This window comes from Ambystoma mexicanum, chromosome 5p, assembly GCF_040938575.1.
Source record: "Ambystoma mexicanum isolate Mex_15411 chromosome 5p, UKY_AmexF1_1, whole genome shotgun sequence".
NCBI classification, from domain to species: domain Eukaryota; kingdom Metazoa; phylum Chordata; class Amphibia; order Caudata; family Ambystomatidae; genus Ambystoma; species Ambystoma mexicanum.
This window is the reverse complement of record NC_090930.1, coordinates 769,412,744-769,439,312: the sequence shown is the minus strand read 5'-3', so window position 1 is coordinate 769,439,312 and position 26,569 is coordinate 769,412,744.

Genomic DNA, 26,569 nt, shown 5'->3' with positions numbered 1-26,569 from the left:
ATACCAGATGGAATTCGTACCCTAGTGCTCTAACAAGGCTGTCTGTGACCCCTGGGGGAAGATGACGGGTCACGCAACGCACAGGCAGCCCAAAATCAAAAATAAACGTGCACACAACCCCTCGTAGACCACGTGCGTGAAAAAATGAACCCGTACTACGCTGTGGCACCCAGAAACACAAAAATAAGCATACGCGTAATACACGCAGCCTACAATGACCTCTGAAAGGGAACGCGACACACGGGGCAAGCACAGTTGCTAAGTACGTGCGGAACTCACCGTCTGCCTGGAAAAAGAACATGAAAAATATGCAGGTGTGCGTGTTGGCAACACCCCCGCCAGAAGAAAAATTGTACGCTGTCTGAGGAGACAGGACAAAAGGAGAAGTGAACTCTGTTTGAGGAAACAGGCCCAACAAAAAATCCGAAACGAGCTGTCAGAGGTAACAGGGAGTACGAACTAGAAACGCCGTGAAGTAATCGTGTTTGAACCGACAAGAAGTATAGATTTCTCCCACTCGCTCTCCACTAAAAGCACATACAAGGAAATGGCGTCCTACACGTAGCTTTTAAACCGGCCCACACGTACACGTCAGATACGCGTGTACGCGGGCGCTTTCCTCCAATTACACGCAATGACACTCGGATGTCCAGTTTTTCCACGTGTGCTCTGTCATCATGTGCTATGAGGGAAACACCCACGCGCGTAATGTAACTTACGCGCTTACGCGCTAAGGGCCTTTGGTCCAATGGAATTACGTGCGTGTGCTGACACACTTACGCGCTAAGGCCCTTTCCTCGAATTACACGCTGACGTGCAAGATTTTCACGTGCCAAATCACTCCGTATCAAGCTGGCCACGCGAAAACACACAGAAGACCACGCTCCTGCCCAGAAGGCCGAATTACTGATCCCCAGAGCCCCGAGCACGCTCCCACCTGCCATCTGCTGCTGCCTGACTGCCTGCTGCCCACGTGCCCTTCCATTTGCTGCCTGCACGTCAGCCAGGGGTGTAGTTGCTGTGACCACCCCTGCTGGAACCGTAGACTCTCGACTGGTATTCCATCGCTCCACAGCCAAGCCCCAGGACCCAGTTGCCCACCCACTCCTGCCTCTGGGGTTGGCATGTCCAGCACTACACCATCTGGCAGCACTGGCAACCCCCAGCCAGGTCAGGTGCCACATTGGGCTGGTCCAAAAGGGGCTGAGCTTGGATGGTGTCAGTAACGTTTCCCACAACCATGGGGGGGGCATGGTTGTCCCTGATTGTTCCTCCACACATGGGGGCATAGGGGCACCCTGCAAATCCCGGCCATGTCCCCTACCGCGCCCATCATGCCCACCTCTTGAGGGTCGGCCACCTTTGCCTCCCTTACTGCTTGATCACCTCCCAACCATGGCACTGATGTTGTGCATATGGGAGTTGCAGTAAACTATTGTCCTGGGCAATTGGGGGTCAAAGGGGTAGGATACCAGATGGAATTCGTACCCTAGTGCTCTAACAAGGCTGTCTGTGACCCCTGGGGGAAGATGACGGGTCACGCAACGCACAGGCAGCACAAAATCAAAAATAAACGTGCACACAACCCCTCGTAGACCACGTGCGTGAAAAAATGAACCCGTACTACGCTGTGGCACCCAGAAACACAAAAATAAGCATACGCGTAATACACGCAGCCTACAATGACCTCTGAAGGGGAACGCGACACACGGGGCAAGCACAGTTGCTAAGTACGTGCGGAACTCACCGTCTGCCTGGAAAAAGAACATGAAAAATATGCGGGTGTGCGTGTTGGCAACACCCCCGCCAGAAGAAAAATTGTATGCTGTCTGAGGAGACAGGACAAAAGGAGAAGTGAACTCTGTTTGAGGAAACAGGCCCAACAAAAAATCCGAAACGAGCTGTCAGAGGTAACAGGGAGTACGAACTAGAAACGCCGTGAAGTAATCGTGTGTGAACCGACAAGAAGTATAGATTTCTCCCACTCGCTCTCCACTAAAAGCACATACAAGGAAATGGCGTCCTACACGTAGCTTTTAAACCGGCCCACACGTACACGTCAGATACGCGTGTACGCGGGCGCTTTCCTCCAATTACACGCAATGACACTCGGATGTCCAGTTTTTCCACGTGTGCTCTGTCATCATGTGCTATGAGGGAAACACCCACGCGCGTAATGTAACTTACGCGCTTACGCGCTAAGGGCCTTTGGTCCAATGGAATTACGTGCGTGTGCTGACACACTTACGCGCTAAGGCCCTTTCCTCGAATTACACACTGACGTGCAAGATTTTCACGTGCCAAATCACTCCGTATCAAGCTGGCCACGCGAAAACACACAGAAGACCACGCTCCTGCCCAGAAGGCCGAATTACTGATCCCCAGAGCCCCGAGCACGCTCCCACCTGCCATCTGCTGCTGCCTGACTGCCTGCTGCCCACGTGCCCTTCCATTTGCTGCCTGCACGTCAGCCAGGGGTGTAGTTGCTGTGACCACCCCTGCTGGAACCGTAGACTCTCGACTGGTATTCCATCGCTCCACAGCCAAGCCCCAGGACCCAGTTGCCCACCCACTCCTGCCTCTGGGGTTGGCATGTCCAGCACTACACCATCTGGCAGCACTGGCAACCCCCAGCCAGAGAGGCAGAGGGCCACCAGCTTCAGTGCCACCGAAGTTGGTGTCCTGGTGCAGCAAGTCCTGGGGCAGTATGATGCCCTCTTTGGAAGTTTGCGCGCCGACAAGGAAGGACGGACCAGGATCTGGATGGACATCGTGACTGTCATCAACGCGGAGGGGGTGGTAGTCCGCGACTTACAACATGTCAAGAAGCGCTGGGAGGACTTCAGGTCCAGGACCCTCAACACGGCCCGGCGCCTCACTAAGGCAGCGGATGCCAAGGGGTGCCGGGGCCAGCTGTCAGACCATCAAATGTGGGTCCTGGAACGCTCTACGTCCAGATCCTTGAGAAGCAGACCTGTTTGGAGTTGAGCGGTAATGTACATGCATTTTGATGGTATGCTGTGAGTGTCGTGTTGTGCCAGTAGTGTGCAGGTTGCACATGTGTTTATGTAGGGCCATGTAGGGATGTGTATGAACATGGGCGTGTGCCTGCCACATGTGAGTCCTCTCAGGTGTGAGACACATTGATGGTGTATGTGTTGGTAAGCATGCTGGGCATATGCAGGTGTGGGAGCACACAGGTTTCAATCTCTCCGTATGTACATTGGCATGGTTGTGGCATGGATGGTGGTTCATAATTCATGTATCTGCACTGTGTACATGTGCATGTATGTGTATTTCACAAGTGTGCAAATGTGATGCATCATGGATGCACGTGACACTGATATGGAGAAGGATGAATGGCAGATGTGACATGTATGGCGATCTCTTCACTGAAACAGTTGCAGGAGATGTAGACATGCATGTAAGTGTGGTGGCGTGTGTGCATGTCTAGTGCACTCCCTGTGTTTCATGTGATGTCTGGCTCACCTTTGGCTGCTCATGCTGTTGTATGTGTATGGATGTTGCTGGCCGTTGTGATATGGCTGTGGAATAGCTCATGTGTGTGAGTTGAAATGACATGTATGTTTGGGATTGCGATGCCATGTCTGAAGTTAGACACTGCCACTCATGTGGAACTGTCATGTGTGTATCAGTCCATTGTACAGTGCCCTGATGCCTGTCTCCTATCTCTCCCTGTCTGCAGCGCCAACTGATGAAGAGGGAGGAGAGTGTGCTGTGGAGCACAGTGGCAGGGATCGCACCGCCAGCCAGAGACGCAAGGCCTGGCTCCCCTCCCAGGTTGTGATCTCGTTGGGGAGTGCGGAGTCCAGTGCCGCGTCCCAGGCCGCAGCTGCTGAGGGTAGGTCCAAGAGGCGGAGGTCGGATATGGACTCCTCGGCAGCAGAAGGGGCAGCTGAGACCCCACAGGGTCCGACGGAGGAAGATGGCACGGAGGCATCCAGGTTGGTGGGGGGTTTGGTGGAGGAGGAGCCCGTGCAAGGGACAGACACGGGGTCTGGATGTGGGGATTCCACTGGTGCTAGTGGTGCAGTGCAGGGGCAGGGACAGGAGGCAGCACAGGCCACCGCAGAGGTGCCTTTGTGTAATCCTGTCCCCGATCCTGTGACTGCATCATCCCGCACCAGCAGGGATGCCTACGTCTAGACCCGTTTTCAGGGAGGGGATCCGCTTACAACTGGCCTTCCTCTCCCTGCGGACTTGGCTATCCGGGACCGGATTGAGCCTGTCCTGGGTGGGGTGGCGTTGCATCAACGGGCCATGCAAGCTGACCTGCACTCTTTTCATGAGGAGACTGCACGTCTTCTCGGATGGCTAAATTGACCACGTTGACCTACTGGGACAGCTCACCAGGGCCGGATTCCTCCGTTTTCTGGACCTTGTTCCGACCCCCTCCTCAACTGAATCCCGTATGCCCCAGTCGTCCTCCATGCCATCTTCCCACCCATGTATCACCTGGGTACCCTGTGGAGCTGACTCTGACCCTGCGGCCAGGCTGGTGGAGGACACATCCCTTCCACAGTCGGGAGTCGGATGTCCAGCAGGGGTGGCCACCTCAACAACTGCACCCCAGCCGGAGGAGGATGTGCAGGCAGCAAGAGCCAGGGCACAGGCAGAGGCACAGCAGCAGCAGCAACAAGGTGGGAGCCATCATGGCTCGGGGCCTTCGACATCGGAGGGGCAGGCATCGGCCAGAGGGCAGGAGGACCCAGGACTGGAAGTGTCTTCCATGTGGCAGCGGTTAGGCCATGCTATAGATGCGGAGCGGCAGCGGGCAGAAGAGGCACGGCTCACGATGGTCAGGGCAGAGAACTCCATGCGGAGGGCCCTGAGGCGGGCCGAGTGCCTCGAGGCAATTCGCAGGGATTTGGAGGAGAACATGTTGTCGTCCCTGCGAACCCTCGGGGCCATGGAAGAGGACCGCCTCCAGGACATTGAGCAGGAGTTCGATGATGCCCTGGCCCGGGACATCCAAAAGTGAGCCGTTGGACTAGCCCGCTGCCCTTGTAAATAGTTTTTAGAGTTAGGTTTCCTTTATGTTTTCCTTTTATTTGTGGTCAATGGACAATGCCACCCAAATTTGTCAATAGTTATATTTTTAGGTAGTTAGTTATGTAGGTTTCATTTTTTTGGTTGGGATCATGGACCCTTTACATCCCTGGACAATGGATTGTATATAGTTTAATCATGTTTTCATTTTTTTTTTTTGCATTATGGACATGGAGCAATGGATTTTTTTGTCCATGACCAAGGGAATACCCTGCACCCCTGGTCATGTCCCGCAGGCAGCCCATATACCATGGGCATGCCCCCCAGCCAAGCCACATGTCACCTTGCACTACTGATCACCAACTCATGTCCCCTGCACCCCCACCCCCAGCATTGCAGGGCACCTGCCAGCAGGCCCCCACTCATATCCCACTCATGTCCCCTTGCACTCCCACCCCCCAGCAGTGCAGGGCACCTGTCAGCAGGCCCCCACTCATGTCCCCTTGCACCCCCACACCCCAGCAGTACAGGGCACCTGCCAGCAGGCCCCCACTCATGTCCCCTTGCACTCCCACCCCCCAGCAGTGCAGGGCACCTGCCAGCAGGCCCCCACTCATGTCCCACTCATGTCCCCTTGCACCCCCACCCCCCAGCAGTGCAGGGCACCTGCCAGCAGGCCCCCACTCATGTCCCACTCATGTCCCCTTGCACCGCACCCCCCAGCAGTGCAGGGCTCCTGCCAGCAGGCCCCCACTCATGTCCCACTCATGTCCCCTTGCACCCCCACCCCCAGCAGTGCAGGGCACCTGCCAGCAGGCCCCCACTCATGTCCCACTCATGTCCCCTTGCACCCCCACCCCCCAGCAGTGCAGGGCACCTGCCAGCAGGCCCCCACTCATGTCTCACTCATGTCCCCTTGCACCCCCACCCCCCAGCAGTGCAGGGCACCTGCCAGCAGGCCCCCACTCATGTCCCACTCATGTCCCCTTGCACCCCCACCCCCCAGCAGTGCAGTGCACCTGCCAGCAGGCCCCCACTCATGTCCCACTCATGTCCACCTGCACCCTCAACCCCCAGCAGTGCAGGGCACCTGCCAGCAGGCCCCCACTCATGTCCCCTTGCACCCCCACCCCCCAGCAGTGAAATGCTGATCTCATGACACAAACCAAAAAAGTCAACTATGTACATCAACACATGTCCGTCACACACATACACTGGTTGGCATTGCTTGTGTAAACCCACATTTTCACATGCATCAACCCAATGAGCGAATCCCACACAAAATGAAAATGTATTATGTACATGAAATCAAAAATGAAATGAAAGCATACCAAAATATGAAACCTGAAATGAAAAGCATGTGAAAAAGATGATTGAATGAAAATGATAACCAATCCATATAAATTTGAAAGAAAAACAGTCCAAAGTCACCCTCAAACAACGCAAATCCAAAGGAAATGTTAAAAAAAAAAATCCATTGCTTCATGTTCATAAAAAAAAAAAAGAAAAATCAATCCATAGTCCAACTATTTACAATCCATTGTCCGGGAAAAAAAAAGTCCATTGCTCCATGTCCATAATGCAAAACAAAAACAAAAAATGAAAACATGATTAAACTATATACAATCCATTGTTCAAGGATGTAAAGGGTCCATGATCCCAACCAAACAAATGAAACCTACCTACCTAACTACTTAAAAATATAACTATATACAAATTTGGGTGGCATTGTCCATTGACCACAAATAAAAGGAAAGCATAAAGGAAACCTAACTCTAAAAACTATTTACAAGGGCAGCGGGCTAGTCCGACAGCTCACTTTTGGATGTCCCGGGCCAGGGCATCATCGAACTCCTGCTCAATGTCCTGGAGGCGGGCCTCTTCCATGGCCCTGAGGGTTCGCAGGGACGACGACATGTTCTCCTCCAACTCCCTGCGAATTACCTCGAGGCACTCGGCCCGCCTCAGGGCCCTCCGCATGGAGTTCTCCGCCCTGCCCATCGTGAGCCGTGCCTCTTCTGCCCGCTGCCGCTCCGCATCTATAGCATGGCCTAACCGCTGCCACATGGAAGACACTTCCAGTCCTGGGTCCTCCTGCCCTCTGGCCGATGCCTGCCCCTCCGATGTCGAAGGCCCCGAGCCATCATTGCTCCCACGTAGAGCCTGCTCCTGCTGCTGCTATCAATGTGCCATGTCTGATGGTGCCTGCACATCCTCCATCAGCTGGTCTCCAGTTGTGGTGTCCACCCCTGCTGGGCTGCCGACTCCCGACTGTGGCAGGGATGTGAGCTCCACCAAGCTGGCTGTGTTGGTCGGGCCAGGTCCACAGGGGGCCCTGGTGGAATCTGGCCCGGAAGACGGTGTGGAGAATGACTGGCGCATAGTCTCCACAGAGGAGGAGAGGTCTGCCAGAGTGCACGACAGATGTAGGGACCCACCAACCAGGACGGAGCCCATACGTTTGTGGGACCCCTCGTCCGCAGGTAGTGGAGAGGCAGATGACATGGCACTCTCCCCTACCTGTGGACGGGCCTGGGACGGGGCCTCCCTGCTGGTGCATGGTGGTGTAGTCACAGGGTCAGGGACAGCGACATGCACAGGCCCCTCCGCGGTGACCTGTGCTGCCTCCTGACCCTGGCCCTGGACTGCACCACTTGCACCAGTGGTACTACCCCCACCAGGCCCCATGTGCGGCTCAGTAGCGGGCTCCTCCTCCTCTGTGGAGACCACCAACCTGGATGACTCCACACCGTCTTCCGCCATTTGAAGCCCCTGTGAGACATCGAACACAAGCATCAGGGTACAGTACAAAATACCCTAGACAGGAAGCAATAACACATGAGTGGCACTGTCGAATGTCACTTCCATCCTGTCATTCCACAACACATGGGTAAATGCACACAACACACATGCAGAAACAGTCCTGACGCCTGCAATCAACATCAACATCCATGTAGAAGGGCCCCTGTAAACCAAGATGTTGCTTTCAAAGTCACATGCATCCATGGTGTTTCAAAGTCACACACACACTTCTCTGGCACACACACACACATGCACCATACCAGTACATGACATCAGCACCCATTCCTCACCCCCCCCCTTCATGTCCAGGAACAGAGACAGCCATGCTTTCATGTGTGCATTCCGCATAGAGCTCCCCATGTTGCATTAAAACACATGCACCAACCATGTGGTTCACACGTAACTGGTCTCACATGCATGACCATGATGTCCCTGCACACACACATCCATACATGGCCTATTTCACACATACAGGCAAGCATCAGACTAGCAGCACACTGCAACATGCCCTGTCTCACACAGCAATGCTTGGCCACTTACCGCTCAACTCTGGACGGGTCTACCTCCGAAGGATCTGGGCGTGGAGCGCTGGGCCGACGCGTTCCAGGACCCTCATCTGGATGTTACTCATGCGTGCCCGTACCCCTCTGCGAGGCGCCGGGCCTTGTGGAGAGTCCTGGACCTGAAGTCCTCCCAGCGCTTCTTGACGTGCTTAATGTCGTGGGTTGCCACCCTCTCCGCGTTGATGGCAACCACTACGTCGTCCCAGATCCTCTCCCGTCCTTCCTTATTGGCGCGTGATGTTCCGAAGAGGGCATCATAATGCCCAGGACATGCTCCACCAGGACACCAACTTCGGTGGCAGTGATGCTGGTGGCCCTCTGCCTTTCTGGCTGGGGGTTGCCAGTGGTGCCAGATGGAGATGTGCCCGACATGGCAACCCCAGAGGCAGGAGTGGGTGGGCAACTGGGTCCTGAGGCTGGGCTGTGGAGCGATGGTATCTCAGTCGGGATTCTTCTGTTCCAGCAGGGGTGGACACAGCAACTGGACCCCTGCAGATGGCTGATGTGCAGGCACCAAATAGCAGGGCACGTGGGCAGCAGACAGTCAGGCAGCAGCAGATGGCAGGTGGGAGCGTGTTCAGGGGTCTTGGGGGCAGGAAAATGGCCTTCAGGGCAGGAGCGTTGTCTTCCATGTGTTTATGCGTGGCCAACTTCATACGGAGTGATTTGGCACGTGAAAAATTTGCACGTCAGCGTGTAATTCAAGGAAAGGCCCGTCAGCACACATATACGTGATTTCATTGGACCAAAGGCCCTTAGCACGTAAGCGCGTCTGTGACGTATCGCGCACGGGCATTGCCCTTTCGCGTGTCAAACTTCACGCGAACCCTAGGAATACACGTACCCCACTCGCACAGGGCCCTTTCGCGTGTAAAACTTCACGTGAACCCCAGGAATACACTTACCCCTCTCGCACAGGGCCCTTTCGCGTGTAAAACTTCACGCGAACCCCAGGAATACACGTACCCGGATCCAATCATGTGTGTGACTTCCCGCGAACCCCCGTAATACACGTACCCTGCTGAAATTGCGTGTAAAACTTCACGTAAACCCCAGTTATACACGTACCCCACTCGCACAGGCCCTTTTGCGTGTGAAACTTCCCGCACACCCCCGAAATACACGAACCCGGATCAATTTGCGTGTGTGACTTCCCGCGAACCCCCGTAATACACGTACCCTGCTGAAATCGCGTGTGAAACTTCCCGCAAACCCCAGTTATACACATACCCCACTCGCACAGGCCCTTTCGCGTGTGAAGCTTCCTGCGCACCCCCGTAATACACGTACCCTGCTTAAATCGCGTGTGAAACTTCCTGCAAACCCCAGTTATACACGTACCCCACTCGCACAGGATCTTTCGCTTGTGAAACTTCCTGCAAACCCTGTAATAGACGTACCCTGCTCCAATCACATGTGAAACTTCACGCGAACCACAGTTATACATGTACTCCACTCGCACCGGCACTTTCGTCTGTGAAACTTCACGCGAACCTCAGTAATACACGTTCCCCGCTTGGCTTTGCTGTTTGGCAGCCCTGTAAACTGGTCCAGGGTTAGCGCAGCCCTTTGCGCTGGATTGTGGATTTTGATGGCTTTTCCTTGCGCAAGGGCGTTCTTGGGGGCGTAACTGGCGCTGCCACAGGGTCGCTGCGCCACTCTGCGCCACGGCTGGTTTTGGAGGCTAAAATCCATGAATAGGCTGTGCGCGGAAATCGATTTTAGCGCACGCGGCTGGTGCAGACATTCGCACGCGCACTCTGTGCGCCAGCCGCGTGCGCCACTTTTGTGCGAAATTCTATGAATTACCCTGCAAATGTTCACCATTTGCATGGCAGACTGCAATAGTACGGGGCAAAAGGTGGCATACACTTGAATATGCCACTTTTTACCATGCACTTTTGCACTCCGCCGTGCACAGTGAGTGAACACTGCTTGCATAGCTTGCAGCGCTCACAATTAAAATTAAACCCTGCCTGACATGCTTGAATGTAGGGCAGGACTTAATTTCTATTGTGAACATACCTGACCATGTGCACATTATACGCAGTGTTCACAATTGCAAGCATGCATGTCGGGCAGGGTTTAATTGTAATTGTACATGAGCAAGGCCAGCAGTGTGAACACTGGATCCATATGGGTCTGCTTGCTTTATGCTGGAATCCATGCATGTGCAAAAACCAATGCCAGTGAAAATGCTGGAGCATTTGTATGGGGGAGAGGAAGGAGGTGGAGAAAATGCAAGTTGTGTTCTGCCCGTCCTCTTTACCATACAAATGAATGAAAATGTGGTACAGCATAATTGAAAGGCATTTAAGCCTCTCAAGGATTGAATGCCTTTCAATCACGTTACGCCACTGAGAAACATGAGCCCCATGGTGTCATACATCTGACGTGCATTCTTCTAGCTTTACATAAAAGTCTGTTACATTTTGTTGAGGATCTTGAAAGCATAGTAACACATACCACTTTTTTTTTTCTGGTGTGTTCACACTCAGTCAAGAGTGACTCTATATCATAATACTACACCCTTTTCATTAAATGGAAAAGTAATCATCAAGTAACTAACTCTTGAAAGTAATCATAAAGGATAGCCCCAAACCAAAAGACACATTTTAAGTAATACCAAAGTAACAAGGTCTATGGGTCAAACCACTCGAGAGTGCACTATGACCACTTCAAATCAATGGTACGGTAAGATGCGTAATTTTATGTCAAAACAAGAAGGTGCTGTTACGCAAGGGATTGGTCACTTAGGTTAAATTATTCAGACAACATTTCCTAGTCCAATCCGTCTTCAATAAATCATTTGTACATTCAATCACAAAAAAAAATATCATATCAGCCACAAGTGTCTAAAGAAATTGGGTATATATTTGTTTGAACAACAAATAATGCTAAAGTGTTCGATGTAACAAAATGAATCACAAAGAAAAAAGGAAAACAACAGATGAGGCCCAACTAATGAGGGCACAATAAACTGTAATGACACCTACATAAACATATGCATATTCTTGTGATTATAAAAAGTGTTTAGAATTGGCAAACGGGTGGAAGAGACATTTGTTAAAAAGAACAAAATTACAGAGAGGATTGAACATAATTCACACAAATAACAGTGAATCAAAAAACGGGCCCAAATCGACCGTTATGTAAAACCTGTGGTACCTACAGGCTAAATCTATTCGCCTTACGACTAATGCGAGAACTGTCTTCGACCTAAACACTGTTGTTAGTTCAGGAAATTGTTTAGGAAAAAGGAAGGAAACAAGTCCTTTTTAGTATCCTAGAGTGAAAAATTCTTATCCAGGATAGGGTCTGCATAGCCAATTCCAGAAGGTCTGCCCATAAAGAACTTAAATAAGTAAAACCAGTGAAAGTATTGGTATTGGCAAATCGTGCTTTGCCTCAGTGATAGTAATTTCACAAAGTTAATGTTTAGGTGACTGAAAAATCTTGACAAATCTTCATCCGTTAGTGATTTATTCTCAGAAAGTCAGCCGACACATGTTTCGACCTACGTCATCCTCAAGGCCTTTTTCTCGATTTCTAAATATGCGGGTCCTAATTCTGGCACACTGGTTAAGTGACGGTAATTTTTAATACTTGTATCTGCTCAAGTTGCTCACAAAATAGGGTTAAATCCCGGAAAAGTGAGCCCTCTCTGGTCAGTAATACCTCAGACTTTATTCTTATGCTCCAAATCGAAGGGTTAGACTCCCGGAAGTCACGCCTTTGCATCCTCTGTGTGTTCCTGCTCCCCCTGGGGGCCCCTACCCTCCCCCTCCCTGCCCTTTTTCCCATCCCAGCCCCTTCCCTTACCCCTTTGTTTACTACTCTGTGCTCTTCTGCTTTTTCTTCTTCTAGGCCCCTATTTGCTTGACTGCTCTGTTCTTGTGCCTGCTATCTTTGACTGCTCCTATACTTTGACTTACTATCTCTCCTATACTCGTAATGCCTACATCTGCATGTTTTTTACTCTCCTCCCTTAGGTTCGCTCGTTCTTCCTCTGTAAACTGGTTTGTTATTCACAGCTACATGACTGCTCTACTTTTTGTCTCATCAAGCCCATTGTGAATTGAAATTAATTTGTTCTTATCTTGTTCTTGTCTTGTCTGCTTGCACCCCTCTTGTGCCCACCCCTAGTGTCTCCTCCATTTACCTCTGTTTCCCCACCCCTCACTCCCCCTCTCCCTCCTTTCCCCCCTCTGTCTGCATCCTCTATGGTGCTCTCTGCCTCTCGTATCTTCTCTAACTGCTTCTCTATTGACTATTCTGTCCTTTTACTAAGTCTGGCAGGAAGAAGTTCAAAAGGGATATCCTGTTCTCCAACTTAGACCTCCCTACCTACACCTGCGCTTCCTCCAGACAAACCCTCACTGACATCATCTTTGTCGTTCCTTCCCCAGAGCTATGGACTCCACATATGGTCTCTCTACTCTCTCCTTTTTCATCCTCTCCCAATAATGGTGGCACCCAGTGGGAAGCCCTCCTGGCCCCCTTCCCCTCCTCTAAGACCATCATTAATGTTTACCTAAATGGCACTGTCTTGGTCCAAGGCCTTCAGGCCAACCTCTTCCTTTTTGATAGGTGCTTCCCGTGCCTCATCAATTTCCTTTCTTCTCATGCTCTCCCTTCTTTCCCCCCTCTGGCTCTTCTGCCCCCACCCTCTGCCACCTCTTTGGCTTCCTCTACTACTTCTCTGGATTTCCTGTTGCCTCCCTCCTATTGTTATGCTCACCTGTTGCATGGGGACGCCACTCAGCCCTGGTTGTTTGCCGGAATCTTCTCCCCAATTTCTGGATGGTATCTTCGGAGGCAGTCTAGCCTGAAAACACAGGAGGGCTGGGGTCAAGACTGGCCGACTGAGGTAAGTATCCTCCCATCACCCTTTTGGATTCAGCCCCCTCAGGCCTTCTCCTCACCTTGTTGTAGTGTTAGGCGTGCTCTCCGTCCTGCCTTCTTAGCAGGGGCGCGTTGTCTTCAATGGGCATGGGCGACTGAGTTACTTCACTGGCACGTGCCCGTTCAAGTGTATCTAAGGTAGGTCTTATAGTATAGTGCCATTATCCTTGCCTGCCTTTATTTTGATTAATAATGTTCTTCCTTTCTCCCTAGGTGCACAGAGCTGTAGTGTGGCGAACTGGCTTGAGCCTTGCCAATAATGATGTCACGAGCTGCGCGCTGTAATGCGTTAAGTAAAGCGCTATGCACAGCGCAGCTTTGTCTTGCCTTTGCTAACCTGTGTCCTCTCTTTCTTGCAGGTCGCGGTGCTACTCCAGCGGGTGTGGAACTCCGGAGCGATCGGGAGGTGACAAGCAGGGAAGCTTATTGTGCTGTTAATAGCTTAGCAATGCCGGAGTACGCCTTTTCTAATGTTGTCTTCTCCTTTCCTTTTCAGGTCGCTTTGATCCGGTAGGTATGCGATGCCCAGAAGAAGCTGTTCACTGGAGCTTGTAAGCAGATGACAGGATGGAGATTGCAGGTAAGATTCTGCTGAGGATGTTCCTTTTGTCTCCTCTGCAGGTTCGTTACTCCGAGGTTCACAGGACACGGTGAGCATCACGTTGCAGTCTGCAAAGTAACGCGAAGCGTGCTCTGTTGCTTGGGTGTGCTTTAAATAGCCTCCCCACAAAGTAGTCCAGGTAAAGTAGTCCCAGGCCACCACACCCAAAACACTATACCGCATAGCTTAGTTCCTAGGAACCAAGCTGTGCGAGTGCCTCCATGTTGACTGCAGGCCCAATGAAAAAGTAATCCCTTTTAAACATGTTCCCCACAATGAATATGAGCATGGTGCCAGAGGCACCAGGACTAGCTCCAAGAGAGTCTTGAGAGTGGATGCAAGGCCTCCAAGGCCTTAATGGAGCCCCAAACCCTGATTTTAACTGGAAAGTGGACTTGCCAGTGGGGTCTGGGGTAACGGTCGTGACACCTATGCCACCTCAATGGCACGTTCATCCTCCTCCTTGGCTACCTTGCCCTCTCCTCCGTCCTCCTCTACCCACCCTCAGGCTCTTCTACAATTCTGCAGATCGTACCTCTGACCTGTACCCCTCCATGGAAGTCTTTCAAGGGTGGCAACCTTCTCCACAAATTAAGAGGTGCATCAGCAAACATTGGTAATTTCTTACTAATGACAACTGGACAAAACATCTGTTTACTAACCAACCAGTGTTTGCATACCAGAGGTCAAATTATTTGAGAGACTTACTTGTAAATACCAGAGATGATAAACCAATGAAAACCAAAAAAAAAAGAAACCTGGAACATATCCCTGCTTGAATTGCAGCTACTGCACCAATATAATAAAAGGTGGAGCTGTACTGCATCCATACAGAGGAGAAAAAATTGCATTAAGATGCTATGCGACCTGCAACACAGAGAATTGCATTTACTGTACATGTTGCCCTTGTGGCCTATACTATGTGGGAGAAACAGGTTGGAACCTGTGGATAGGTATTAATGAGCACAAATCATGCATACGCAATAAGAACAGCAATTCAACAGTAGCGAGACATTTCAATGAGAAATAGCACAATATATCACAACTGAAATTTCAGGCCTTAGAAGTCATTGAGACTTCGGAAACCCGCATTGACATCAAGAGAAGAAGACAGCAAAGAGAATCCTATTGGATTGACTGACTTGAAACGTTATCACCCCGAGGAATGAACGAGGAATTTGATTTGAATTGCTTTTTTATGATCAAACGCACTTGTATCACGTGACTAATTAGCGGATTAACAAGAAAGGGGTGGAATGATATGTGCTTCATCTAAACAAATTTGCAAGGACAGAGATAGTCACATGTGCTTAGTAATATATGTCACATGTCAATTAATGTCACACTGCTCTATTTTTCACACATAGCGGATGATGTAGATTAATGAGAAGCATAATGGTCAATATTTCTATACGTTGAGCCCACTATTAACAACACTTTGTACCTTGTGTAATAAGAACATTTCAATTAACATTATATATAATGCAGCAGAGAAGGACAACATAGGATTGAGTTCCTTTGACAACCTAACGTAAGCTAAATAATCTAGAAAAAAGAACATTTCGAAAGCAACACGTGAGGGTTGACACACATATTGATAACTTTAGTTTTTGTACATTTTACAATTCCTGGGGATAGCTAATGAGCAATGAGCAGCGAATGGCCATGTTGTTGCACAATGTTGCTGTGACAACGTATAAGCCTTTGGACACAGACAGCTGCCACGGCAGCTTCATACACGGCTTTAGCAGCTACTAACTTGGCAATTCGGAACACAGGGTAAGAAGGCTAAACTTTTACAACCATTTAAACTGAACTTGCCACTGATAAACAACATTGTGGTATATTTATATATAATCGGCATTACTTGCTTACAGGAAAATAAACACTCAAGCTGCACTACGCGCATTTTTGAGCAGGGGTCAGTGAAGCTGACACGGTGCATGGGTAGTAATACATCGAAGCGCGCATATATATTCACAAGGGTGTATTAGGATACATTGGAACGTAAAGCACTGATTTAAAAAGCACACTTTACCACTATATTTATGGCCAATGACCAACAGGGAAATGGAAATAGTATACCCCCTGCATTCTATATATTTATTCAGAGTAAGCTGAATGCAATGGATAGATAGTCAAAGGTTCATGGGGAAATGAGGACACAAGATGTTTGAACAAGGTACACAGTGCATGTGACTAGATAGTGACTACTTTATGGATTTTTATTTTCTGGCATCTGATTTTGATCATATCAAATAAGTTTTCTCCTATATGCTATGTGTTTGTTCTCAAATGTGGGAACCCTATTTTGGAATGTTGCATAATGTTATGAAAATTGTGATTATGGTATACTCTGCACAGAATAATATTAAGATAAGACTGGGCTCTGATGAAGGATTAAATCCAAAATGCATTGGCCACCGAGTCATTGGTAACTATAAGTTGAGTTACAGCCAAATTGGTGATGAATAACCAATTAATTTGAAGAATCCAAGGAATAAAAACACATTTATTTGAAGTATTTCAGAGTATTTCTACACTATTTTTAAATAAAGCCAAGAAATAACCAACCCCTAGTGGGCAATACGGGTGTGGCCCACACCGAAGGCTATTTATCCTAGGTCTTTCCTTTTCAGTCATCTTTATGTGCCCAGCACGGTGGCACTTCATAGTGGGCTGCACCCTACTAATTCATAATCAATCTTAAGATAAAGCAAAACAGCATGATAGAAGAGAACAATTCAAAATGAGCTGTGCCCTCTCTCCAACCAATCGTTTGTCAACCTTCTCCACATTTCCACTCTCAACTCTCGCTTAGCTGTCAAACACTCCTCCGACATCTGTTGTCTCCTGGAAGAACTTGACCTTGATGTTCTCGGTCTTAACGAGACATGGTTCATGGCCAGATCTGTCACAAGCTTTGACACTCTCGTCCCTGATGGCTAGAAGATCCTCTCCATGCCCAGATCCAACTGTCCCAGTGGGGGTGTAGCGTTGATCTCCCGGAATGGACCCCTGCCTGTATCATTACTATGAAGGTCTACTCCTCCTTTGAATGCCTGGTCTGCAGGCTCTCTCTCTCTCCCGGCCGCTCTTTTACTGTGGCTACTAACTAAAGGCTGCCTGCCAGGTAATCTCCTTCGTCTCTGAGTGGGCAGACCTCTCCTCCATCCTCCTTGCCTCGATCACCCAAGTCCTCCTTCTAGAAGACCATAACATCCACCTGAATGCTTCCTGTCCCTCTTCAGGACTCTTTCGCAACTTCTGTGATTCTCTTTCTCTCTCTATTATTCCTTCTGGTCAGCTTCACTCTGCAGGGCACACCTTGGATGTTCTGATTTCCTCAGGCCTCCCCCTCTCTAACCCTCTCATCATTCCTCTCTCCTGGAGTGACCAGTCTCTCTTTTCCTCTCATCTCTCCCTCTACTCCTCAGTCCAAGCCAACCCCAGCACTGCCACCCACCTTCTCAGTCATCCAACCCATGAAGCGTGTGTCAGTTGAGGCGTTTGCCGCCACTTTCTTTCCCCCTCCTGCTCCTTTGGCTGGCTCACATCCTGACACAGCCCTTTACAACCTCCAGTCTTCAATCTCTGACACTCTTAATGTACTCTTGCCCGTGTCATGAGGATTTGATTGAAGCCCAAAGCCAAGTAAAACTCTTGCTATGACCCCATCAAAGTTAAACACAGGCGTAGGGTGGCTGAGAGGAAATGGCAGACTCTCTGTCCACACTTAGAAGAGAAACATCCAAGCCTGCGTCCCTGCAGCATCTAACAATTTAGCCAAACTCTTTAAATTCTGCAAGGAGCTGGACAATCCTACTGCAGTCTCTACCTCTCCTGTCCCCTCCCAGGCCCTCTGCATGGCCTTGGCTTCACATTGCATCTCTAAAACTCAGGGCATCCTGTCCACCGTCTCTTCCTCTCCTCCTTCTTCCTCTACCTGTTCCTCTACTTCTGGCCTTCCTCTGGCTCCCTCTGCTCCTCCCTTCTCTTCCTTTCCTTGGTTACCCCTGATGAGGTTTCCAGACAAGTCCAATCTATGAAAGTTTTTCTTCCCTGTTCATCCAAAACCATCAAGGACCATATTGACACCCTTGCCCCAGCCTTGGCTGACTTCTGCAACCACTCTTGTGCCACTGGAACCTCTCCTCGCCCTCTGAAGCACTCCATTGTGCACCCTCTTCTTAAGAAACCCTCAGCCGACCCCTCCTGTCTGGCTAACTATCGCCCAATCACCATTACTCCTTTTCTGGGGAAACTCTTGGAAAAGCAGGCCATCTCCCAGCTTAACCTTCACACTGAGTCTGTCTGTGGTCTCCATGACCATCAGTTTGGATTCAAAGTGGCCAGAAGCATGGAAACTGTTCTCCTGAACATACATGAAGACCTGCTCTCAAACCTTGACACTAATCATCCTTCTGGATGTTTACACCTTGGATGTTCTGATTTCCTCAGACATCCCCCTCTCTAACCCTCTCATAACTCCTCTCTCCTGGAGTGACCAGTCTCTCCTCTCCTCTCATCTCTCTCACTCTACTCCTCAGGCCAAGCCAACCCCAGCACTGCCACCCACCTTCTCAGTCATCCGACCCATGAAGCGTGTGTCAGTTGAGGCTTTTGCCGCCACTTTCTTTCCCCCTCCTGCTCCTTTGGCTGACTCACATCCTGACACAGCTCTTTCCAACCTCCAGTCTTCAATCTCTGACACTCTTAATGTACTTGCCCCTGTCATGAGGATTTGATTGAAGCCCAAAGCCAAGTGAAACTCTGGGTAAGACTCAGACCTCATCACCGCTAATCACAGGTGTAGGGTGGCTGAGAGGAAATGGCAGACTCTCTGTCCACACTTAGAAGAGAAACATCCAAGCCTGTGTTTCTGCAGCATATAACAACTTGGCCAAACTCTTTAAAATCTGCAAGGAGCTGGCCAATCCTACTGCAGTCTCTACCTCTCCTGTCTCCTCCCAGACCCTCTGTACTGCCTTGGCTTCACATTTCATCTCTAAAACTCAGGGCATCCTGTCCACCGTCTCTTCCTCTCCTTCTTCTTCTTCTACCTGTTCCTCTACTTCTGGCCTTCCTCTGGCTGCTTCTCCTCCTCCCTTCTCTTGCTTTCCTTTGTTCACCCCTGATGAGGTTTCCAGACAAATCCAATCTATGAACGTTTTGACAAAACAGGTTCTTCTCTGTTCATCCAAAACCATCAAGGACCATATTGACACCCTCGCCCCAGCCTTGGCTGACTTCTGCAACCACTCTTGTGCCACTGGAACCTCTCCTCGCCCCTGAAGCACTCCATTGTGCACCCTCTTCTTAACAAACCCTCAGCCGACCCCTTCTGTCTGGCTAACTATTGCCCAATCACCATTACTCCTTTTCTGGGGAAACTCTTGGAAAAGCAGGCCATCTCCCAGCTTAACCTTCACACTGAGTCTGTTTGTGGTCTCCATGACCATCAGTCTGGCTTCAGAGTGTCCAGAAGCATGGAAACTGTTTTCCTGAACATACTTGAAGACCTGCTCTCAAACCTTGACACTAATCATCCTTCTGTTCTCATCCTCCTCGATCTCTCTTCTGCTTTTGATTCTGTCAATCCTGCCATCCTGCTCAACAGGCTCTGTGATAACCTGGGTGTCACTGATCAGGCCCTGGCATGGCTGACTTCCTTTCTCTCTGACTGACCCTGACAGGTCCAACTTGGGTCCTTCCTCTGCTCTATCTCTCTCTATACCTGTGGTGTTCCCCAGGGATGTCATCTTCCTTGGCTGTTTAACCAATACCTGGCACCTCTCGCCCACCACATAGCCGCTTTCTGCTACAACTTTCAGTGCTATATGGATGACACTCAGCTCACTTTTTAGGCTCCCCTCAGCTGACTCTTCCCGCTCTCTCATCCCGGATTGTCTGTCCACAATCCAGGAGTGGTGTGCCATCAATGATTTCGGCCTTATGCCAGTAAGACAGAGATCCTCCTCATCACCAGCACCTTCATGTCCGGTCACTCTCTGGCTGCCCACTTTGGGCCCTTTTCATGCTCCTTCTTGTGAGGCTAACAAGCTCTGGGCCATCTTTGACTCCACACTCTCCTTCTCTCCTTCTCTCCTCACATTGTGAAAACAAAATCAAAATATCGAGGATGAGTACCCCAAAAGGAAATACACCGAACACGGGTTACAAAGGAACATACAAAGTACTTTATTTTATACTGAATCCAGTTACGAAGAACAGAGCAAAATCAGACAGCTATCGGCCCTCAGTGCAACACAACGAACTCCAGCGTGGTTCAGTGAGAGACGCTGTACATTAGAATGCATTGGTCTTTTATACTCTTCGTGAGCACGATGTCCAGCCCTACTTCGGGCTAATATTCCGCTAATACATCACCGATCTAGGGTTCATGCCGAGTTTCGCACATCCAAATGTAACTGGTTTGCTTTTAATACATATATCAATAAGCCTATACGGCAACTGTGTATTCTGGGATTCCCATGCGGGTCTTCTCAAACATTAATACAATGTAGTTTAAACAAGTGTTCTATGTTCAGTATTTGAATACATTGTTCTTAACATATGCTCGCGGATTAGTTTCATTGCACGAGTAATCCTTCACACACAGGTCAACGAAGGACAAGGTCTCAGTTCATGACCTCAACGAGTGGCCTGCAGGCAAGTTACATATTAGCTACATACAGAGGTCAAGACAGCCACGTTGTATTTCAGAATGACATCGTCCACCATTTAAACTCACAGGGTGACTTTACAAAGCAAACCTAAAATGGCGGATTGACCTAAAATGGCGGCTTACATTGATTTTAAGGTCAGGACCTTGCAACACGGATTTCTTCGTAAGCGACTTGTTAGCAGCTTGGCATAGGCCAATATACATATATTCATTATAATAGGAGGCACAATATACTTTATCATTTGTCAACATCTCTGATGTCTCTAAGAAATCAAACTACCAGCTGCACCTCCTCTGAGGTATTCTTCCTTTCCTCACTTTCCTCCAGAAGCTCACTGTTTCCACAGCCCTGGTTCTCTCTAGATCGGACTACTGCAACCGCCTCTTTCTACATCTACCTGCCTCTACTCTCCGTCCTCTACAACTCATCTAGAACAGGACTGTGAGACTTGTCCTTGGCCTCAAGCCCATGGATCGTGTCTCTCCAGCACTGAAATCTCTCCATTGGCTCCCAGTGGCAGCAAGGATCAAGTTCAAGACCCTCTGCATTGTCCACAAGGCTTTTTGGGGCCTGGGACTGCAATATCTCTAACTCTCTCTACTGAAATATCTTCCTACTCAAGCTCTTCGCTCCTCCACTTCCAATTCCTTGAGGGTCAGTCGCTTCTCCAAGCAACGAGTTGGGGAAAATCTCTTTATTCAGCTGGTGCCTCCCTCTGTAATAGCCTCCCTGCCTCCCTGAAACTTAAGCAGAACCATCTCTGGTTCCGGAAGCACCTCAAGACCTTCCTCTTTGCTTCTGCCTTCTCATTTCATCTCCCCTACTGATCTCATATCTGATACATGCACTTTTTACCTGGCAACCCTCTGAATTTCGGACCCAGGCCCCTACCTCTCCAGCTGCATACCCACACTAGCTCTTGGCACCCCTTGCACTTGTGATCAGTATCTGTAATTCAGCAGTCCCCTCTCCTGCACTTATTAGACGCTTGTTGTCTGCACTTCTAACACGCGCACTTGCCACCTGTTGACTGCACTACTTGTCGTTTCCTAATTCCTTGTCCTGCACTGGTCCATGCTTGTTGCGCACTAAAATACAGCAACACATGCTTTATTGTATCCCATTGTTCCTTATACTGACAAAATCTACAAAAAAGTGACTGCTCATTAGCCAAACCATATCGAACCAAGATCTCTTTTGTGTGGATCAAATTCCACCGGAACCTCAGGAAAAGCGGGCGGGCGCACTTATCAGGATAGATCAACAAAAAGGGCACCAATGTTCTCCTTTTTTGTGGTCCCCCTCAAATCAGCCATTGAGACATACTGGTGGAATTAATCTACAGTATGAACCCAATCAAGTTCTCATTTTACCTTAAACGGGTTTCCAAGCAATTCTGCAAAATCGCCCCCACATTCGGACATTAAAGCAGAGCATAACGCCTCCAATTTTCTCAACACTACCAAACCCTGTCCCAGACAGACTATTTTGAAATCTTCAAACAGTAAGTTTTTTGCTTCGTGCAGGAATCTTCCTAAATAATGACAGATCTACAGTGTGCCCTTGCTTTCCACGAAATTAGGCCAAATTAATTACACACAACAGAATGTGGGACTGAGTGAGGGACACAAAGAACTGTCCTCCAAATTAGGTCTTCCAGAAAAGGCAAATATCAACTGTTAACAGATCGTATACTTCGATTCTATATAGGATCTTTTGGACAATGTTGCATTCATAAAAATGGATACATGGTAAAAGAGAGAATTTGCCATATCTAGAGTCAACTCTAAAGAGTTTATTCACTAATTTAATTGCCCTTGCATGTAGCCAAGACTGAATTATTGTTATTTATTTAGTTAATCAAGAAGCCAATAGAGGAGGGAGTCGTTCATATCCACTTGCTCAGCCTGAATACGCCACTTAAAAGGCCATTTTTTTCTTAGAACACAATACTTGTATCACTTTTGTCTTAGTGGGGTTGATGGATAAAGAGTGAGCATTCACAAAGTTAGAAAAACCTTCCAACAAATGCTGAAAGCCTATGGGTGTGCTGTCAAAAATTTGAAAATCCTCCACCTAGGCTAACCACAGCAGTCTTATACTGTGAGGTTTAGGTGTTACAAAGGCCTTGGGTCGCAATTATTCCCCTATGTCTGCCATTTATAAGTTAAATAGGCAGGGGGCCAAAACGCACCCAAAAAGTAGGGGTTCATCGAGACAACAGTGCCTGTAGAATTGAAGAAACTTGAATAGTGGAGTGTTCGTATAGGTCAACTTTCAGCCTCTGCAGACTGGACGGAATACCACACCTCTGTAATTTGCACCATAATAAGTCTTGATCAATGGTGTTGAATGGCACTGTTAAGTCTACAGAAGCAAAATAGACAGTGTTGCTACCCTTTACCCAGGCTAGGTATTAAATACATTTAAGCATCAAACCATTCATCCATGTACCAATGTTCTTTCTAAAACCTATTTGACTCTTGAGATTATCCCTGATCCGCCGGCCCATGATTCTAGACGTTGAAGAACAATCCAAGCAGAAACTTTGCTATCAGCATCCATAATTGAAATGGGCTGGTAGTTACATGGATCTGCTATAGCCCCCCTCTTATAAATGGGAATTATGTGGGCCTGTGTCCAAGTGGGGGGACATTGGTCCGTCCGTAGAACATGAGTGAACAAAATCGACAGAACACCTGCCCAAATGGTAGGGTCAGACTTAAATAGAAATGGGCTTGGAGCCCTAGAGGTACTGATCCCTTTAATTACATCTAGAACAACCTCTGGGCTAACATTAATGTCCAATGGTTTATTGCATAGAAGGGGAATGGCCGGTTTCTCAGCCGAAATCCTCGGAGGCAGGTCCTAAAGGGAGTCAAAGTTGTAACACATTATGTAATGAAAACAGTTGAGATACTGTGTGAAATTTGACTCTTATCTAAGGCCTCCATGGACATTTCTATGGCCCTACTCTGGTGGATGTTGGTATACAATGCTGTTATAATAAAAGACACCAACATTTTCCCCTAGGGATCAAAGAACCAACCTTCCATTACATTAATGACAACTTTGGTGCAGGAGGAAAAGATGGCACTGTTCATGCTGCAGTTCTCAAAATCTGAATATGTTGACAGAGGTTCTACAAGGGAGTTACAGCCAGGTACAATAGGTAGACTGAGTGGGTTGCTCTTATTTGTATGACTCATCGAGTGAGAAAATTTGATTGACCTTTTAGATACAGTGGTATTCAGATATAGCATTTGTGCATGTTAATATACACATTTTGTCTAGGCCAGTGAAGTGGTTTCTTCAATGATTTGTTCAATATCTAATGAAGTATATCTTGCAAGCAATGTTTAGTATTCCTAGTTATGTAGTAAAAATCAAACATCATAATTGTTCACTTATTTGAGGGTCATACATGGTGGGGAATTTACAGGGTCCAGAAATAGACCTGCTGTATACCTGTATTCAACTTGTTTTCAAACAATATTTATTGTGTTGGTATGCTGTGATCTGACATAAATGAAGACTCAAGTCAGGGACCTGATTTACTGTCACTCTCAATATTTATGTTATTCAATTCAGATGACAATAAGACTCTAAAATGGTCTGTTATAATCTCTAGTTTCAATAATGTGATAATATGATTGTCTGTGTGGCATAAGAACAAGGGTATGGGTGTGGGGTTTAGGTGCAGTCAAGCTAATTTATATGTGGTCCACTTAGAAAACAATCCACATTTAGACAATATCCATCTGTAGAGATGGTTTAGTGATGATATTCTAGTGATTTTGCCTGGTGCCATGGAACACCTTTATACATCTGCAACATTGCTTAGTAACAGGAATTTACAAGTGCAAATCACTATGATAAAGGATCAATCGTTTTTTCAAAAATGAAGAAAAAGTGAGTTCTCTAATATCAATATTACATCAATATTATTCAGGAAACCCAGGAACAGGAAAACAATTTTAAAATACATAAGCCAACATCCTCTTTCTCAGAGGGATAACATTCTCTTTGGCCAGGTTTTATGAATGAGTGGAATGTGTCCCATCAAAGAGGACTCTTTTGATCACGCAGGTCAAACGGCAGATAGATTAATTGCAAAAAGCTTTCTGAGATGACTGGGATGATGTTCACTTAAACAGGCTTCATGTAACAATAGACATGCTATGAAAATAAATGATTCCATGAATATGGTCAAAATTGATAGAATTGTGTGTCTCCAATGACAATTTAGCAATAAAGAAAAAAATAAAGAAAAATGATTCTTGGAACTCAGCAACTCCTGGATATTGAGAAAACATGGGTGGAAAATCTGTTGGTTGTGCTAAAACGTATTGGCCATTACCACTGTGGACATTGTAATTCCCCTGGACTAAAGCAATGTTGAAATATACCTATGACAATGTGTCATGACAAGGAAGTCAACAGTCTAATTCTGAATCTCTAAATGTTAACTATGACATATTTGCGAATTTCAGCTTTGGCATGTAGAAATGACTGCAAGACTGATTACAGTTAGAATTTGTAAAACACGGTCTAAAAGTGAGTTGGGAAATTCTCAAGTAAATTTGTTGAACTACTTCAACACATAGCAGCATAAAGAAAATGACATCTGCTGATGGGTCCTAACAATTGTGAAAACCAAATAGAGAGAAGAAGACATAGTCGTTCAACTAACATAAGCAGAAGGTTTCCCATCCTTAAACCTGATGCTGAAGATGATATGCTTGGACATATTAAGTAGTAACACAGATTCGGGAAAGTCACCAGTTGGCATATTTGTTGTGGATACAACTGTGGTGGAAAGATGATCATGCATATTCTGACTTTCAGTTTTAGTGCTGGTGGAAATGATGAAAACATACTGAAGAGAAGCTTTGAATGTGACTAATTGAGTATGTTAAAATCTGACCTGACATTTTACAGTGCAGGTATTCTCTCCACCCAAATGATGATATTATGTTGATGTGATAGAAAAGAAATGCTAAAATGTGGCCCGTCATCTCAAGGACCATGTGATAATGCATGTAATAGATGGATCATGTAGTGCGCCTCTTTTAGAATAGCCATAAATATGCAATTTAATCAATCAGACTTGTAAATTTAAGGTGTAAATCAGGCCACTACCACTGTTTGGTTCATGTTGGAATTTTAAGATGGGGCGAATTGCCAATCCCCAGGTAAGTCGGTCCTTTATAGGTTAAGAGTATCAGGAAGTGGGTAGGATGTATTTCAATGGATGAAAAGGAGAACCATATTGTAATCTCTGAGAATGGACAGATGGTGATACAATCTTCAAAGGATTAATTTTGAACCAAAGGATACAGACATGATTAAAGCAGGAGTTAGAGAAACCCTCAATAGAGGACACGCATTTGCTATATAATCTATTATTTTGAAAGTCCAAACGTACGTATAGAACACTATAATTGTATTCCAAATCTTTTAACCATAAAGAGCATACAACATCAATTAAATACTCATATGAATAGCATCCTGACAGAGAGGGATTCAAATAATATAATTTAACTAAATTTTTATAATTTAAAAATGGTGCTAATAAATAGAAAATGTCAGTTTTCAAGGGAACTTGTTCATAGAAAAAAGTCATTACAAAAATCGGTGTGCTTTATCATGTCAAATATTATTTCTCCTATATTATTAATCATTCTATATGCGCAATACCATTGAAGAAAACATACAAGACACATTTTTGTGTTTATCATATGGTTCTACCCTGACTGTACAATTCTTATCAAATAACACATTTCTTTTTAATGGTTTACACATATGGATAAGGCCAAGGATAATGGTAATCTGGCTATACTCCTGCTGTTAGACCTATCAGCGGCATTTGACCTTGTTGATCACCAGATCCTCACTGATCACTTGACCACAGCAGCTGCCTTCACTAACAATGCTTCTAGTTGGATACAGTCTTTCCGCACCAACCGAACCACCAGGGTCTTCGCACCCGCAACTTC